General features: G+C 42.5%; 1 protein-coding gene across 9 annotated transcripts in view; it reads right to left on the reverse strand.

Moving 5' to 3' along the window:
• The window catches only part of ZNF280D (zinc finger protein 280D), a 120,322-nt gene extending 109,262 nt beyond the window's left edge, over positions 1-11,060 (reverse strand). For all 9 annotated transcript variants that reach the window (XR_009867320.1, XM_062205980.1, XM_062205978.1 and 6 more), the window contains exon 1: positions 10,897-11,060. The gene's annotated coding sequence lies outside the window, so the exon portion shown is untranslated. The remainder of the gene's footprint in view (positions 1-10,896) is intronic.
• Between the last annotated feature and the right edge of the window lie 4,713 nt (positions 11,061-15,773).

Genomic DNA, 15,773 nt, shown 5'->3' on the forward strand with positions numbered 1-15,773 from the left:
TCCTCAAAAATCCCAATGAGGGGCAAGCATTGTGGCACAGCAGTTAAGTCAACTCTTGGGTCAACCACATGCTGGATTGGAGTACATGCTCTGAGCAAGTAATGGCCATGTACTTGGGTCCCTCCCACCCATATGGGAATTCTGGATGGAGGTCTGGCTCCTGGCTTCTGTATGCCTTGCCCAGCCCTGGCTGGTGTAGGCATTTTGGGGAGTGAGCTAGAGGATAGAAGATCTTCATTTTCATTTTTCTTGCTTTTCTTGTATCTACTTTAACCCCATTTCTTAAAATATCCAATGTAGTAATTTTCTGTACACCAACAGTGTGTTTATTCAACCTGCTCCTTTTTAACTCCTCACAGATTATCTGTATCTCTTCCTCTTTTTAATATTGTAAAAACAGGCTTTCCATAGTTTAGATCTCAGCACTAAACAAACTGTTCCCCAAAAGATAGGCCTAATAAATTTCATAGAGTCAACTATCAGTTCTCAGTAGCAACCTGCAAAAATCATACAAAATCATCAATTATTAAATTCCAACTCTGATATCTCAAGTTAGTTCTAAATCATTCTTTTCTACTACCAAAAATTGCTATCTGGATATTTAAAATTCATCTCAAATTCAGAATTTCCAACACTGAAATCATTCTCTCAAAAATTAGATCTGTATTATTCATAGCCAAAAAAGTGGAAACAATCCATATGTCCAACTGATAAATGGATATAGTTTATCCAAGTAGTGTAATATTATTCAGAAATTTCTTTAAAAAGTACAGATGCATACTATTTAACATGAAACCAGTCATTCACATATTATATGATTTCATACATATCAAATTTCTAGAGATGGAAAAATCCAGAGACAGAAAGCAGAATAGTGGTTGCCAGGAGCTGGAGAAAGGGGAGAATGCAGTGAGACTGCTTAATGGTAACAAGTTTCCTTATAAGAAGCTGAAAATATTCTGGAATTAGATAGTGTTAATGGCTACACAACTCTGTAAATACACTAGATGCCACTGAATTATAGTATAAATTTATTTATTTTAAAATAGTGAATTTTATGTAATATGATTCTTTTTCAATGTATAAAAATCAGTTTTACTTTGCATTTCACTTTTTCTACCAGTGAAACTGCTATGCGTCTCATCTTGAATCCCCAGAGGAGATTGGGCTCCTGTACCGCATGGGAGACCCAGAGGAGATTCCTGGCTCCTGGCTTCGGATGGGCACATCTCCAACCATTGTAGCCAACTGGGGAGTAAACCAGTGGATGGAAGACCACCCCCCTGCTCTGCCTCTCCTACTCTCTCTGTGTAACTCTGACTTTCAAGTAAATAAACAAAACTTTAAAAGAAAAAAGAAAGGTTAAGGCTGAAGGAAGTGAAGGCCAGTTGTGGTCACATCTTAGAGAAGAAATATACAACATGCAACACCTAGTAAATGTTCCAACAAATGAAAGGAACTTTCTCTGAGACTCAATTTCCTAATCTATAGAAGATGGGTTGTGGTAATACCATCTATTTCAAAGAAGAATTGGTTTGAAGGAGAAACTATAACTGTGAGTATACTTTACAATCTCTAAAACACTACAAAATAAAAGAAATGAAAAGATCAGAAAGATTATCTTGGAGGTGTTTGACACAGTGGTTAGATCGCCCCTTGCGATATCCACACTCCATATGGAAGTGCCTGGTTCTAGTCCCAGTTCCTCCACTTTGGATCTGGGTCCCTGCTAATGCTTACCCCAGTAGCCAGATGACAACTCAAGTACTTGGCTCCCTGCCATCCACATGCAAACCCTGATAGTTTCCAGGCTCCTGGCTTCTACCTGGCCCAGCCCTGGCTGGTGCAGGCATTTGGGGAGTGAACCTGGGGATGGAAGATATCTCTCTTTTGTCTGTCTCTTTCTACCTTTCAAATAAAATGAAAATAATTTTAATTTAAAAAATAGACATCTCTTACATATAACTTCTCAAATAAACCCCTATATTAACAAATTAACCCCTATATTAATGTTATTCTCAAATTAACCACTATATTAATTTTAAAAATAGACATCTCTTGCATATAACTTCTCAAATGAACCCCTATATTAACAATGTAGGGTCACAAAAGCAGTGTCAATTTTCCTTACTTTTTCTATTCAATAAAAATGTGAGATCCATCAGTTATTTTTTCCCCATGAAATGTAATAAAGATATTTCTGGGCCAGTGCTGTGCCTCATTTAGTTAATCCTCCACCTGCAGTGCTAGCATTCTATATGGGTGCCGGGTTCTAGTCCCGGTTACTCCTCTTCCAGTCCAGCTCCCTGCTGTGGCCCAGGAAGGCAGTGGAGGATGGCCCAGGTGCTTGGGCGCCTGCACCCACGTGGCAGACCAGGAAGAAGCACCTGGCTCCTGGCTTTGGATTGGTGCATCTCCAGCCATGGCAGCCATTTGGGGAGTGAACCAACGGAAGGAAGACCTTTCTGTCTCTAACTCTGTCAAAAAAAAAAGATATTTCTATGTGCATTTTGTTTATGAGGCCCTTTCTTGTAGCAATCAGTAATCCTTTATAGTTGGAAGTCAGGTAATCTTAAATTTTGAATAGGAAAAGTAGTGATTAGTAAGAAAATAGTCAAGACAAAATAGAGATTTGGCTATACAACCCCCAAATCTCTCCCAAACCCTTCTTGACTTTACTTCTCAGGCTTGGCACAGAAATAATTACCCACAAAATAACAAATAGGAGTAAAACCTAGAAGCAAGGGGCAAAGTAGTTCACAGATTCATGATCTTTGGTTACTTGTTTTCTAGTCAAAATGCAAATCAACAGCATAACTCAATTATATTGTTGAAGAAATCCCAAAACCAGACCAAAAAGAACTATGTGTATTACTACTACTGTCTAAGAACAGAATCCTTGGGAATCCAAAGACCCCAAACCTGAGAATTTTTTAGAATATATATTAATTTACTTAAAAACGACAATACTGAAAGCATTATACAGTAATATATTTTTGTGATAAATGACTATATTTTCCAAAACAAAAAAATTTAGATTGTATTCATATTGTTTTCTATTTTTACAAGTCTCACCATCTTAATAAAGATAGCTGGCTTCTCTAATCAGCTTCTGCATTCTGTCTGTTGTTTACTGTTGTTCTGCTGAAATGAAGAAAATCCCAGCCTCACAAGACAGGTAGGAGGTAAAGGGAGAATCTAGTGAAATCTTTGAAAATTATCTCAAGCCAAACAAAGAACACACTTAGAGAAATGCTACACTATTTATAAGTGGTAAAAGCCTTTTGTTTAAGGAGGACTAAATTACCATGCCAGCTGGTCAAAAATGATTAACCTGTATACCAATCTGAAGAGTAAAGCAGTAATTTAAAACTGTTAATGAGCCAACTGATAAGTGAATTCAAGTGATTCCCCAATAAACAGGGGATTTTTTTTTTTAATATTTTTAAAAAATATTTATTTATTTGAAAGTCAGAGTTACACAGAGAGAGAAGCAGAGGTAGACAGAGAGAGAGAGGTCTTCCATCCATTTGTTCACTCTCCAATTGGCCGCAACAGCCAGAGCTGAGCCAATCCAAAGCCAGGAGCCGGCAGCTTCCTCCGGGTCTCCCACGCGGGTGGAGGGGCCCAAGGACTTGGGCCATCTTCTACTGCTTTCCCAGGCCATAGCCGAGAGCTGAATCGGAAGTGGAGCAGCCGGGTCTCAAACTGGCGCCAAATGGAATGCCAGGGCGTTAACCCACTGCACCACAGTGCTGGCCCCAAACAGGGAATATTTAAATGAAAAGCCAAACGCTAAGAAAAGTTACTAAGCATTAATTACATGTGAGGCAGTATGTTAAAAAATGGGGAGAGGCAAAACATGTATCATCCCAAAAATCATTTTGCGTTCATCATGGTACACCAAACCAGAAAAACAGGAATGCTTACAATGAAAATGACTGAAATAAAAAACAGCTTTGGTTTAATCCAGTCAACCAAAAAGCCTAAATACAAGCCCTTGACCAACCAAGGTTCTAGTAAATAATTTTATTACTATGAAGGATCTCTGAAGGCAAGCCGAAAAAAAAAAAAAACCTACTACCAACAAAAGTATTTTACAACAGAAACCTCATGGAACAACTTTCTATGCCTTCAATAGAGATGTTTATGAGAGGCTGACAAATTTGTCAAGGTAGCAGGAGAGGCAGGTAGCTTTAACTTGTGTTGGAGAAAACTGGAATTCTGCCCAAATTATCCATTAGCCTTCATTATACTATCAGAGTCCACAGAAAACTTTTTTATTTTCTATTTGTAAAGACTGGTATTATATTACTTACATCATTTCCTAGACATATTCAAAGAAGGGAAAATTTACTTATTAATTCTAAAGACTAAAACTCATTCTATCTCACAATTACTATATGGATCTATAGACGAATCTTTTTATAAATATTATGGAATCATTGTGATTTTCTTTTTCCTACATCTTGAAATACTTTTTTAGAAATTTTATTTATTTATTTGAGAGGCAGAGTTACAGACAGTGAGAGGGCAGGACAAAGGTCTTCCATCAGCTGGTCCATTCCCCAAATGACCTAAACAGCCAGGGCTGAGCCGATCTGAAGCCAAGAACCATGAGCTTCTTCTAGGTCTCCCATGCGGGTGCAGGAGCCCAAGCACTTGGCCCATCTACTACTGCGTTCCTAGGTCATAGCAGAGAGCTGGATTGGAAGAGAAGTAGCTAGAACTAGAAACAGTGCTCATATGGGATGCTGGCACTGCAGGTGGAGGATTAACCTACTGTGCCACAGTGCTGGCCCAAAAATAATTTTTTAAAGACTTATTTATTTTAAAGTCAGAATTACAGAAACAGAGAGACAGAGAGAAATCTTCCATCATTCTCCAAATGGCCACAGTAGTTAGGAACCCAGAGCTTCTTCCCAGTCTCCCACGTGGGTACAGGGTTTCAAGCACTTGGGTCATCCTCTGCTGCTTTCTCAGGCACATTAGCAGGGAGCTGCATCATGAGTGGAGCAACAAGGACTCAAACCAGTGCCCATATGGGAAGCCAGCTTGCAGAGGGCAGTTTAACACACTGCACCACAGCACAGGCTCTGAAATATTTTGTTAATTCCATCATCTCAAACGTTATTTCACCACCAGTCAACAATTAAAACTATGTTAAATAAAAACATAAGAAAAAAAAAATGGAAGAATGATTCAATCACCTAGAAGGATACAATAGTGAAATCACAGCTAAAACATGATCTTTCACTTTTGTTTTTTTCAGTTTTCTTGATTTGCAAAAACAAACAAACAAAAAAACATTCATCAACTTTCAAAAAGGTATAGAATTTTAAAGACATCATCTTCAAAATCCTTGTCAGGGAGAAAAACTTTTCCTCTACTTTAGTTTCAGTAGTTAGGGGTCTGCAAACTACACTAGGAAAGGACAGATTAGCAGAAAAGACAATTTTGTTTAATATTTACATACACAGGAATTCACAGATAAGTAGCGAAACTCAAAGAAATTGTTACATCCAGGGGTTTATATTCCATTTTAACAAAGAAAGGGGGTCTTAAGGTATAATAAAATCATGACAAAAAGACCAAGAAATATATGGCAGAACTAATGGAAGATAAGGATAATTTTATGTAAGGTTTGCTTAGGCAAACTCATCTCTGTACAGACTTTCCATCACAGGGGAAAAAGAGTTGCCCTTCCCTTTCTGGCACAGGGTGAGGATACCTCATAAAAGTAAATTTATGGCTTGCTTTTAGGCAGATAAGAGGAGGGTGCCATACTCTTCCTGTATCTGCTGATTCTCAATTGCTTTCAGCTTAAAATAATCCTTATGTCAAAAAGGTGTATTTGGGGTGGTGTATCCTGATCCCATTCATCTGCTTTTAGTTTTCACCAAATACAACAGTTAAACACCCAAATTTTTTTTTTTTTTAATTTTTGACAGGTAGAGTGGACAGTGAGAGAGAGACAGAGAGAAAGGTCTTCCTTTTTGCCGTTGGTTCACCCTCCAATGGCCGCCGCGGTAGCGCGCTGTGGCCGGCGCACCGCGCTGATCCGATGGCAGGAGCCAGGTGCTTCTCCTGGTCTCCCATGGGGTGCAGGGCCCAAGCACTTGGGCCATCCTCCACTGCACTCCCTGGCCACAGCAGAGAGCTGGCCTGGAAGAGGGGCAACCGGGACAGGATCGGTGCCCCGACCGGGACTAGAACCCGGTGTGCCGGCGCCGCAAGGCGGAGGATTAGCCTAGTGAGCCGCGGCGCCGGCCAACACCCAAATTTTTTTAGTTTTTGTCCATAATGGAAGAGGAAAAAACACTAAGGAAGTATCTCACAATTGTTAGATAATAAATGAAAGATAGGTAACAGTACTTTAGGTTCTAATATTGACACTATAATCAATCATACAATCATATGAGGGAAATCTAAGCTACAGATGAGGAATCCTAGACAAATTTTCTCATATTCAACAACCGCTGAGTGAATACATTTCTGAGAAGAGAAAGGAAATATTGCATTCTCATGCAGTAGGAAGCACTTCATGTCATACTTTTGCAATAAGAAAATATACACCATGCAGTCTTACTGAATGGACAGGTTACAGTTAGCTTTCATGTCTTATGTGTGTGCTAAAATTTTATTTCATACATTTCATAAATGCACAAGTGTTGAATGTGGGTGTATACAAAGGTGAGTAGAAGGAAACAAGAAAGAAAAATTAAAATTCATTGGATTGATCGCTCTATTTAGTTGTTTATAAATTTGAAACTGAAAACATCTTACAAAGAAGCAAAAAAGATGGCTGCCCCTCAATAAATGATGAACTTTCAAAGGTTGCAAAAAAATTATTCAAATATTGCATTCTGTTGATGCATTTGTAAAAGGAGGGTCTCAAAGGAGTGACAAGCTATACCCTATTAGGGAAGCATTTGACATATCAAGCCAGTATTTATGAGATGAATAGTTCCAGGATCGGAGCTGACCTTGTGACACAGCAGGTTAAGCTGTCACCTGCAGTGCCCATCATCCCACATGTGGGCCAGTTCAAGTCCCAGCTGCTCCACTTCTGATTCAGCTCCCTGTTGATGCACCTGGGAAAGCAGCAGAAGATGGCCCAAGTATTTAGGCCTCTGAACCCACATGGGAGACTCAGAAAAAGCTTCTGGCTTTGGATTGTCCCTGTTCTAGCTGTTGTGGCCAATTGGAGGGTAAACCAGTGGGTGGAAGATCTCTCCTTCTGACTCTCCCTTTCTCCCTCTCTGTAATTTTGCCTTTCAAATAAATAAATCTTAAAAAAAAAAAAAATAGGCCAGTTCCACAGCTCACTGGGCTAATCCTCCGCCTGTGGCGCCGACACCCCAAGTTCTAGTCTCATTCGGGGCGCTGGATTCTGTCCTGGTTGCTCCTCTTCCAGACCAGCTCTTTGCTGTGCCCTGGGAAGGCAGTGGAGGATGGCCCAGGTCCTTGGGCCCTGCACCCGCATGGGAGACCAGGAGGAAGCACCTGGCTCCTGGCACAGCGTGCCGGCCACAGTGGCCATCTGGGGGGTGAACCAATGGAAGGAAGACCTTTCTCTCTGTCTGTCTCTCTCTCAGTGTCTAACTCTGCCTGTCAAAAAAAAAAAAAAAAAAGTTCAGGATCATGTATGACAGTTGAGTAGTTCATTGCTTTCAGACAACACTGCCTTTTTCAAGTATACATAAATTCAAAATCTGGAAAATAGCTGGGCAGGAGTGCCAATGAAACATCATAAGCATGGAAAGTGTAAATGTACACAGAGATTGAGAATGTGTAAGTTCAGAACCAACAGTAACAAGTATTACAAAACTGATGATGAAACCCCAAATTCTGTCAGAAATACAGTGTGTGACAAGTTTTCTTAGAAGTGTGGAATTGGCTGAGCATTATTCAGCAAGAAACTTTCTTCAGTTGGCATTCTTAGGAAGAATAGAATTGAACTTCTGTGAATCTTCACAAAAGGAAATTCAAGTCCATTGTACATAATCTTAATTTCAAACATACTCTGATTTTTCTTGTCCTAAGGAAAACTAGTTAGGGTTCTCAGCTCAAGGTACTGTCTGTCATTAATGAATTTTAAAATTCCTGTATAATCTGAAGGGATATGTATTATAAGGGATGAACTAAAAACAAAATATGTTGTCAGTATAAATTTCCAATATCCTGTCATCTAAAACTAGTTTCCTTTTCATTTATAAAAATTGCTATTCCAGTTAGGCAACCTATTTTTTAAAAATCTTTGTATGGCCCCAAAGCTTCTCTTGAATAAAAACAAAACAAAACAAAACAAAAAAAAACAGGTTATGAGAAAAGAGAATACAAAATTATTTATTCCTTTCCTTTGACCTTCTCTCCTCTTTAAAAACACCAATGCTAGTAGCTGAACTAGACAGAACTTGTTGATGTGGGGATGCTGAGATTTAGATCTTCTCAACAACAGAACTTTTCTTGCCACAATTGCCCTAAGCAAACTTTCAAACATACAAAGTCTTTCTGCCTTCTCTCTCCAGGCCTTCCAGGGCTCAAATACCTAAGGACAGCAGCAATTCCAAGTTCCCTAAACTAAGCAGGTTAGTCCTATCCTTCAAACCCACCCCTTTCTATTTCCAAACACCCATTTCTGCAGGACAATTCCCAACTAAGTGTTTATCAGATGCGAAATTCATACTGTGTTAATGCCAAAATATCACACCTCAGATTACTTGCTAATTGCAAAAGGAAATGCTTGCAAGGGAAAGACAGCTTGTCATCTTATCTAAGAGATCAAATTTAGGATTACTAATAGGACAATCCTACTTCATATGCCTTCTGAAGTACACTATTATTTATGAATTAGTTATGTCAAAAATATTAAGCCTAAATCTACTCAAGCCTTTAGGCTTAACTTTTCAAGTTTACAGAATATACAAGGGGTAGAGGGAACAATTCAAACACCATTAGGAGGAACTATCAATAAAATGTAGATTGTGGATTACTCTGCAAGACTTCTAACATGGTTTCTTTAAAAAGGAAAATGCCATCAAAAAAGGAAAATGCCATCAAAAAAGGAAAGAAATCACAGAACTTCAAATTAAATGAGACTACAACAAATAAATGTAATAACAACTGGTTTGTGGCTCAAAAAAATGACTCAAAAGGACATTTTGGGAAAAACTGGAGAAATTTTGATATATACTACATATACGTTTTAGACTTTAGGGAATATCCTTAAATAAATCTGATTATAGTGCTGTGTTACAGTATATGGAAAAATGGCCTTACTCTTAGAAAATATATACTGACATGTTTAGGGGTGACACTTTGAAATGTTCAGCACAAATGATGAGATAGGTAAATAAAGCAAATGAGGCAAATTTGCTAATAACTGAAAACTAGGTGGTAGGCATGAGTGTTCAAAAAGGTCATTCAACTGTACAATGTTAGAAAAAAGAACAAGACTGCCTAATAAAAAGTGGCAAAATGAAGGGATCTTGAAAATAAAAAATGTGAAAGAAGCCGTCTTCTTGCCTATTCTCAACCACCTCATCCCAACAAAAAAGGGACATACATAGTAGTCAGAAGATCTAAGCTTCTGTAACTGGCCCGGGCTCTTCTTCGACACCAGTTTCATTAAAATCCCTTCCCTGAGGCTGTTTCATCATCAAAACAGATCTAACAACAAAGACCATTTCAGAAGGGAGTATGTGGTACAAATTAGGTGAAATGAACGACTGATAGAAACGCAAGATACAATTATGACGGTATTTGTAATAAAGTGGAAATATCAAGGGCACAAAGCCCTAAGCGAATTTTATAAGCCACAGGAAATTTCTGCGTCCTGACAGCTCGAGTTGGCACAGTAACCCCCCATAGCCGGACACCTTACAAATGCGAAGAGGGGGCTATTGTACTGTCCAGTTCTCCTTTCCCCTTTCAGTCTTATGTTTAATGGTACCCAAAGACATCAAATTCTGTACACTCACAGTCCAAACCTGAAAACTTTGTTTTTAAGCCAAGTTTTTAAGCTGACAATGTTTAAAAAACAAAAAGCTTCCCCAAACAAAGGGAGCGCCTTGTCCAAAGGTCTCCCATGCTGGCAGAACTGGGTTCACTTGGACGTTTTTTTTTCCTCTCCAGCAGAATCCTCCTTAAAAGCATGAAAACTTGGGATAAGTTGGAAGGAACTCTTCCATGTCGGGAGCACGCTAAACCTGAGATCATTCTTGCCAGCTTAGCAAGCGAAACCTGCCGAGCTCGGTGAGCTGTTTGCATCTCTACGGTTCTCCTTAGGGCCCTACCTCTGCAGACAATAACGGGACTTCTAGGGCAGAGCGCGGAAGTCCCTCTGACGAGAAGTAGCGTGCGAGCGGGGGGATTGCCGGTCACCTAGACAAAATGAGGGGGCCTTGAGCCGCCCACTTCCGAACCCCCTTTGGTCTCTTCCTACGGTTCCAGAGATTCGGGGGTGGGCTATGGCGTGAAGACTATGGGTCTCTACGAATCGTACAAAGGACCCAAGGTACTGCCGAGAGAGAGGGACAAGAGAGAGAAAAGGCAAAACCAGGCTGGGAATAAACAGGCTCGAGGCCTGGGAGCTGAGGCGGCGCGGGAGGAGGAGAGGCGGCGGCCTGCGCAGCCCCGGCCTGCGGCAGCCGAGGGAGCGGGCTGCCGCGTCGCGCCGGGAGCCCTCCCCCGCCGGGGCCGGCGCAAGATGGCGGGCCGGCCGCTGCCGCCTCCGCGCAGCCGGTCCCCTCCCCCGCGCCCTGGGCGCTCCCGACGACCCGCGCCGGCCTCGAGACCCCCCAGGCCTGCGCCCCCGGAGTGAGGCGGCGCAGGCCGCGCGGGAGGGCCTCTGCCTGCTGCAGCGCGGGGCGGGCGGGGGCGGGGGGCGCTTACCGTGAGCGGAGCGGATCGGCCTGACTGGAGCCCTGAGGAGGAGGAGAAAGAGGAGGAGGAAAAGGAGGAGCACGAAAAACTACACGGCGGCAACGGCGGCGGCTCCCATTGCGGAGCAGGCAGCCGAGCCGTGGGAAGGGGGGTGAAGGGGTTCGCGTGCAGCCCGCGCGCTGCCTCATGGGTAGGCTCCAGGTCAGCCTCCGCGCGTCCGGGCTCCCGGTCTTCTCGCCGACGCGGGAGGCGGGGGGCGGCCAGCATGTGCGCCGCGTCGTGGGCCCTCGAAGGCCGTCGCCACCCGTCACGCGCCGGCCGCGGGCGAGGGCCGGGGCGCGCGCGGCGACGGGTTCGGGCCTGCTCGCCGGCCAGCCCGGAAATTTGGGGTGCCGGGAGTCCACAGGCTCCCCCTATGTCTCAGGCCCTGCTTGTGTGTAAGGGCTCCGTCTCCACAGACTTGGAAGGTACGAAAGTCAGCGGAAGAGAGGCATCATGGACGGGGAGATCTGTGCCTGAGAGACGAAGACACCGTCCAGATGAGGAGAGGTTCTTTTATTAAGCGGCTAATTTTACCAAGTTCGTTTCAGCCGTGACTTTCAAATCCTAACTGCTATATGGATTTTCATCTGTCTTATGTAAGGAAAAAAAATTACCAGTTTATTTGCAAGGAAAAAAATCTGCCAAGGCAATGCTTGCATAAAGAAACACTGGACGTTGTGTTTTGATTTGTAAGGAAGACACCCTTCTATTGGTTGTCTTTACAAGGTCAGTGACAGTAAGTGGTCCAGCATTAAGGGTGACCAAGACTTGAACTGTTGCCTCACCAGAGCCATAGTACACACTTCATCCAACCACTGACTCTTACTGAATCTCCTCTTTTTAGACCGACCCCAATTCTCCTCACGTGTGTGTCATCGCAGAGGCCTCGCTATTGATGAACACGCCCAGGTGAATCTCCTCTAAAAGCTGCCAGGATCACCTGTAGTACCTAGCGTGGCTACAGGTCACACGGAGGAAATAGAATCTCTCCTCAACCCTCCTCGTTGTCTGGTTGGGACCGTGTAACAAAAGATAGGTCAACAACAGGAGGGGAAAAACGTTATTATTCAGTGTACACAGTGTGGAAGAAATCACAATGAATGGTAACTCAAGGCAGTGATTTGGAACTCTGGCTTCTCTGCTGGTAGCATCTTCAACAAAGAACAGTACATCTGTGGAGCAAAGACAAGACAAAGGAAAGCAGTTTTAGGGTTCCAAAGGTAGGAAACTGGAAAGGTAAATATATGGGTTGGGACAAAGGCAGTAATGTTGGTTTGTAGAGTCCTCTAATGCTACCTCTTAGCTCTCAGGATTTGCCCCCAGTAAAGGAGAATTTATATTGTTTCCAAAAGGCAAGTGGAAGGGGAAACAAGGGGAAACAGAGCTCTTCCTTTTAACTGCTTCTTGATAGTCTTTAACTCAAAAGGATTGTGAGAGAGACACATTTCATTCTAGTTTTCTTCACAGGCAACCATGACCCTTTCCTTCTAGGTCTTGGATAGTCTACTCAGATTTCTGTTTCCTGCTAGCCCTAAAAATCACAAGGGAAAAAAGAAAAAAAAAGACAAAAGAGCAAGCAAACATAGAAAGTTAGAAATGCCAAGATATTAGAACATCTTTAAGTCATTGTTTTTCAAATATAGTTCCTAGGCCAGAACCCTGGCTCATTAGGCTAATCCTCCGCCTACGGTGCTGGCACTTCGGGTTCTAGTCCCAGTCAGGGTGCTGGATCCTGTCCCAGTTGCTCTTCCAGTCCAGCTCTCTGCTGTGGCCCGGGAAGGCAGTGGAGGATGGTCCATAGTGCTTGGGACCTGCACCTGCATGGGAGACCAGGAGGAGGCACCTGGCTCCTGGTTTCAGATCGGTGCAGCATGCTGGCCGTAGCAGCCATTTGAGGTGAGAACCAACAGAGGGAGGACTTTTTTCTCTGTCTCTCTCTCACTGTTTAACTCTGCTTGTCAATACATACATATATATATATATATATGTATATATATATATATGGTTCCTAAAGGCTAGCAAGGCATTTTACATTATTGAAGTGAATATTTCATTCTGTAGTCTACGGTCTGGTCCTAGTTTGCAGAGACAAAAGTTTAATGTTACCAGCTCCCAGAACTAAATTAAGTCCAAGGAAATAATTGATGCCAACTAAACTTACTAAAGACTGATGGATTAACCGAAATTTCTATTTTTTTTTTCATGAAAAAATTAACCACCATGAAGGCCAGAAAAATCTGGCCAAGGTATTGTCCTTAAAAAAGAGCATTTATATGGGCCAGTGCTGCAGCGTAACAGGTAAAGCCACTGCCTTCAGTACTGGCATCTCAGCTGCTCCACTACAGATCTGGCTCTCTGGTATGGCCTGGGAAAGCAGTGGAAGATGGTCCAAGTCCTTGGGCCCCTGCACCTGCATGGGAGACCCAGAAGAAGCTCCTGGCTCCTGGGTTCAGAGCGGGGAAGCTCCAGCCATTACAGCCAATGGGGGAGTGAACCATCGATGGAAGACCTTTCTTCTCTCTCTCTCTCTCTCTCTCTCTCTCTCTCTCATCTCTCATCTCTCTCTCTCTTCTCTCTATCTCTCCCTCCCCATTCTCTCTCTGTGTAACTCTGACTTTCAAGTAAATAAATCTAAAAAAAAAAAAAAGGAGCATTTACATGAGAACCTGAATTACCAGGGATGTCTGGTAAGATGGAATCAGTATACCAGAAATTATTTAGATGATTTAGCCTACTCCAGCCTTAAAATTACTCTTCTAGTGGCTTTGGCCTGGGGCCGTCCCAGCTGTTGCAGCCATCAGGGGAGTAAACCAGTGGATGGAAGATTCTGTTTCTCCTTCTCTCTCTGTAATGCTGACTTTCAAATAAATAAATAGATCTTTAAAAAGAAAAAAACTTCCTTTGTTTTCTAGAACATCACTCTTGGTTATCTTGATTTACTGTCCACTTTCCTATCATATTTTAGGAGCTTCTTGTTACAGAGAGGGTCTCTGGCTAGACTTCATCCATAGTGTTATATCCAAGCAAGATTTTTATAAAGTGAAATACACACTCGGGAATGAGCGCAGCAAACTCAAATGAGCCGAAATTTACAAGATTTGTGTTGATCCTTTTATAGGATGGGGTGGTACCTGGGACAGGGCTTAATTGAATATTCACGTAGAGTGGAGTTTGGGGTAGGGCTAGAGTCCCTCTTGTTTACATGCCTCCTTTCTTGGAAATCTCAGAAGTGTCATGGTGTCAGGTGCACATGAGGCTATAGCACATGCTGGGAAACCTCAGAAGTATGGCATCAGGTACATGATGGGAGTGATTGTGCTGAGCATGGTAATTTAATTATCACCCCTGGCACACATTATACTGAGTATGTTGATTTCAATGTCATCACAGCTACCCATGTTGCATATTTTCTGGCTGGAGCAACCCCAGCAGCTGTGTCTACATGGAAGGGAGTGGAATTTGGGTGGTGTACACAGGGGTTGCAGCACCCATGCTGGCACTCTGCAATTCCTCTTCATTATCTAATTTCCTGTCTCCATCATGTTATATTTTGAGCTCAGTCTAGGCCCTTTTTAAGGTTTTTTGTTGTTGACAGGCAAAGTGACAGGGAGAGACGGAAATTATCTATCTGCTGGTTGAACTTGGGCTATTATCTGCTGCCTCCCACATGTATTAGTAGGAAGCTGGATTGTAGCAGGATTTGTATACACAGACAAGACACGAAGGCCTCCTAACAGGATATAGTCTTTTATTATGCTGGTGTAAGGCCCAGGTGGAATTTCTTATCCAAAATCCTGAGCCCTGAACAAAGAAGGGTTTTTCCCTTATATATGATTCTAGCCTCCTTGTCTCTCACATGGTTACCTGCATACATTTGATTGGATATTCTGGTGTACGTGGTGGCCACAGGATTGATACGATACTGCTCATGGAAACAGTTATTGAAGTTTGTTGTTTTTTTTTCCCCCACACAGACTGAACTGTAAGCTATCTGGCAAAGGTTAACATCATTGCTCTGTACTAACAAGCAGAACCTACAGTGGTTACACAGAAGCAGATAGGAACTACAGCTGAAGCATCCGTAGGCAAGCAGATAACTACATTTCATTCCCAGAGCAGATGCCTCCCTTTTTCTTCTTCTAACCTTGGGGCAGCCTCTACCACAACTTTAATCATGTCAGTTAGAAACAAGTTTAAATAAAAGAGGCCTCTGCCCCCGGATCAGAGATTTGGAGTAGCCAGGACTCAAAATGGTACTCTGATATGGGATGTGGGCATCCCAAGCCATGGCTTAACTGTCTGCACCACACTGTTTCCCTCTTTAGCCCCCTTTTGTAAGCAATCCACTCACTGTGGGATCCTCACAGTAATTCTCTTTAAGGGAGATCATGCTCCAAACTCTTCCCTGACTAGGAAGGCCCAAGTGGTTGGGCCCCTGCACCCTCATGGGAGACCAGGAGGAAGCACCTGGCTCCTGGCTTCGGATTGGCACAGCACCAGCCATGGCAGCCATTTGGGGGGTGAACCAATGGAAGGAAGACCTTTCTCTCTGTCTCTCTCACTGTCTAACTCTACCTTTGTAACTCTACCTGTCAAAAAAAAAATTTTTTTTTCAAACTTCCCTGACTGATGGTAATGGATGTAAATGATTCCCTGGTTCCATTCCCCAGCTTTGTTATGTTCATTCATGAAGTTTGGGCAGAATTAATTCTTCTGCCCCACAGCACATGCAAGAATGATCTAACTAATGTCAGAATTACCCTTATTCTCTGAATCAGTTTTTGTCCCAGAGGCCAGAGTGAAGATTTGTGTTTTCAGGGAAAAGAGGAATTCTTTGGATGGTG

Source organism: Lepus europaeus, chromosome 11 (genome assembly GCF_033115175.1).
Source record: "Lepus europaeus isolate LE1 chromosome 11, mLepTim1.pri, whole genome shotgun sequence".
In the NCBI taxonomy this organism is placed as follows: domain Eukaryota; kingdom Metazoa; phylum Chordata; class Mammalia; order Lagomorpha; family Leporidae; genus Lepus; species Lepus europaeus.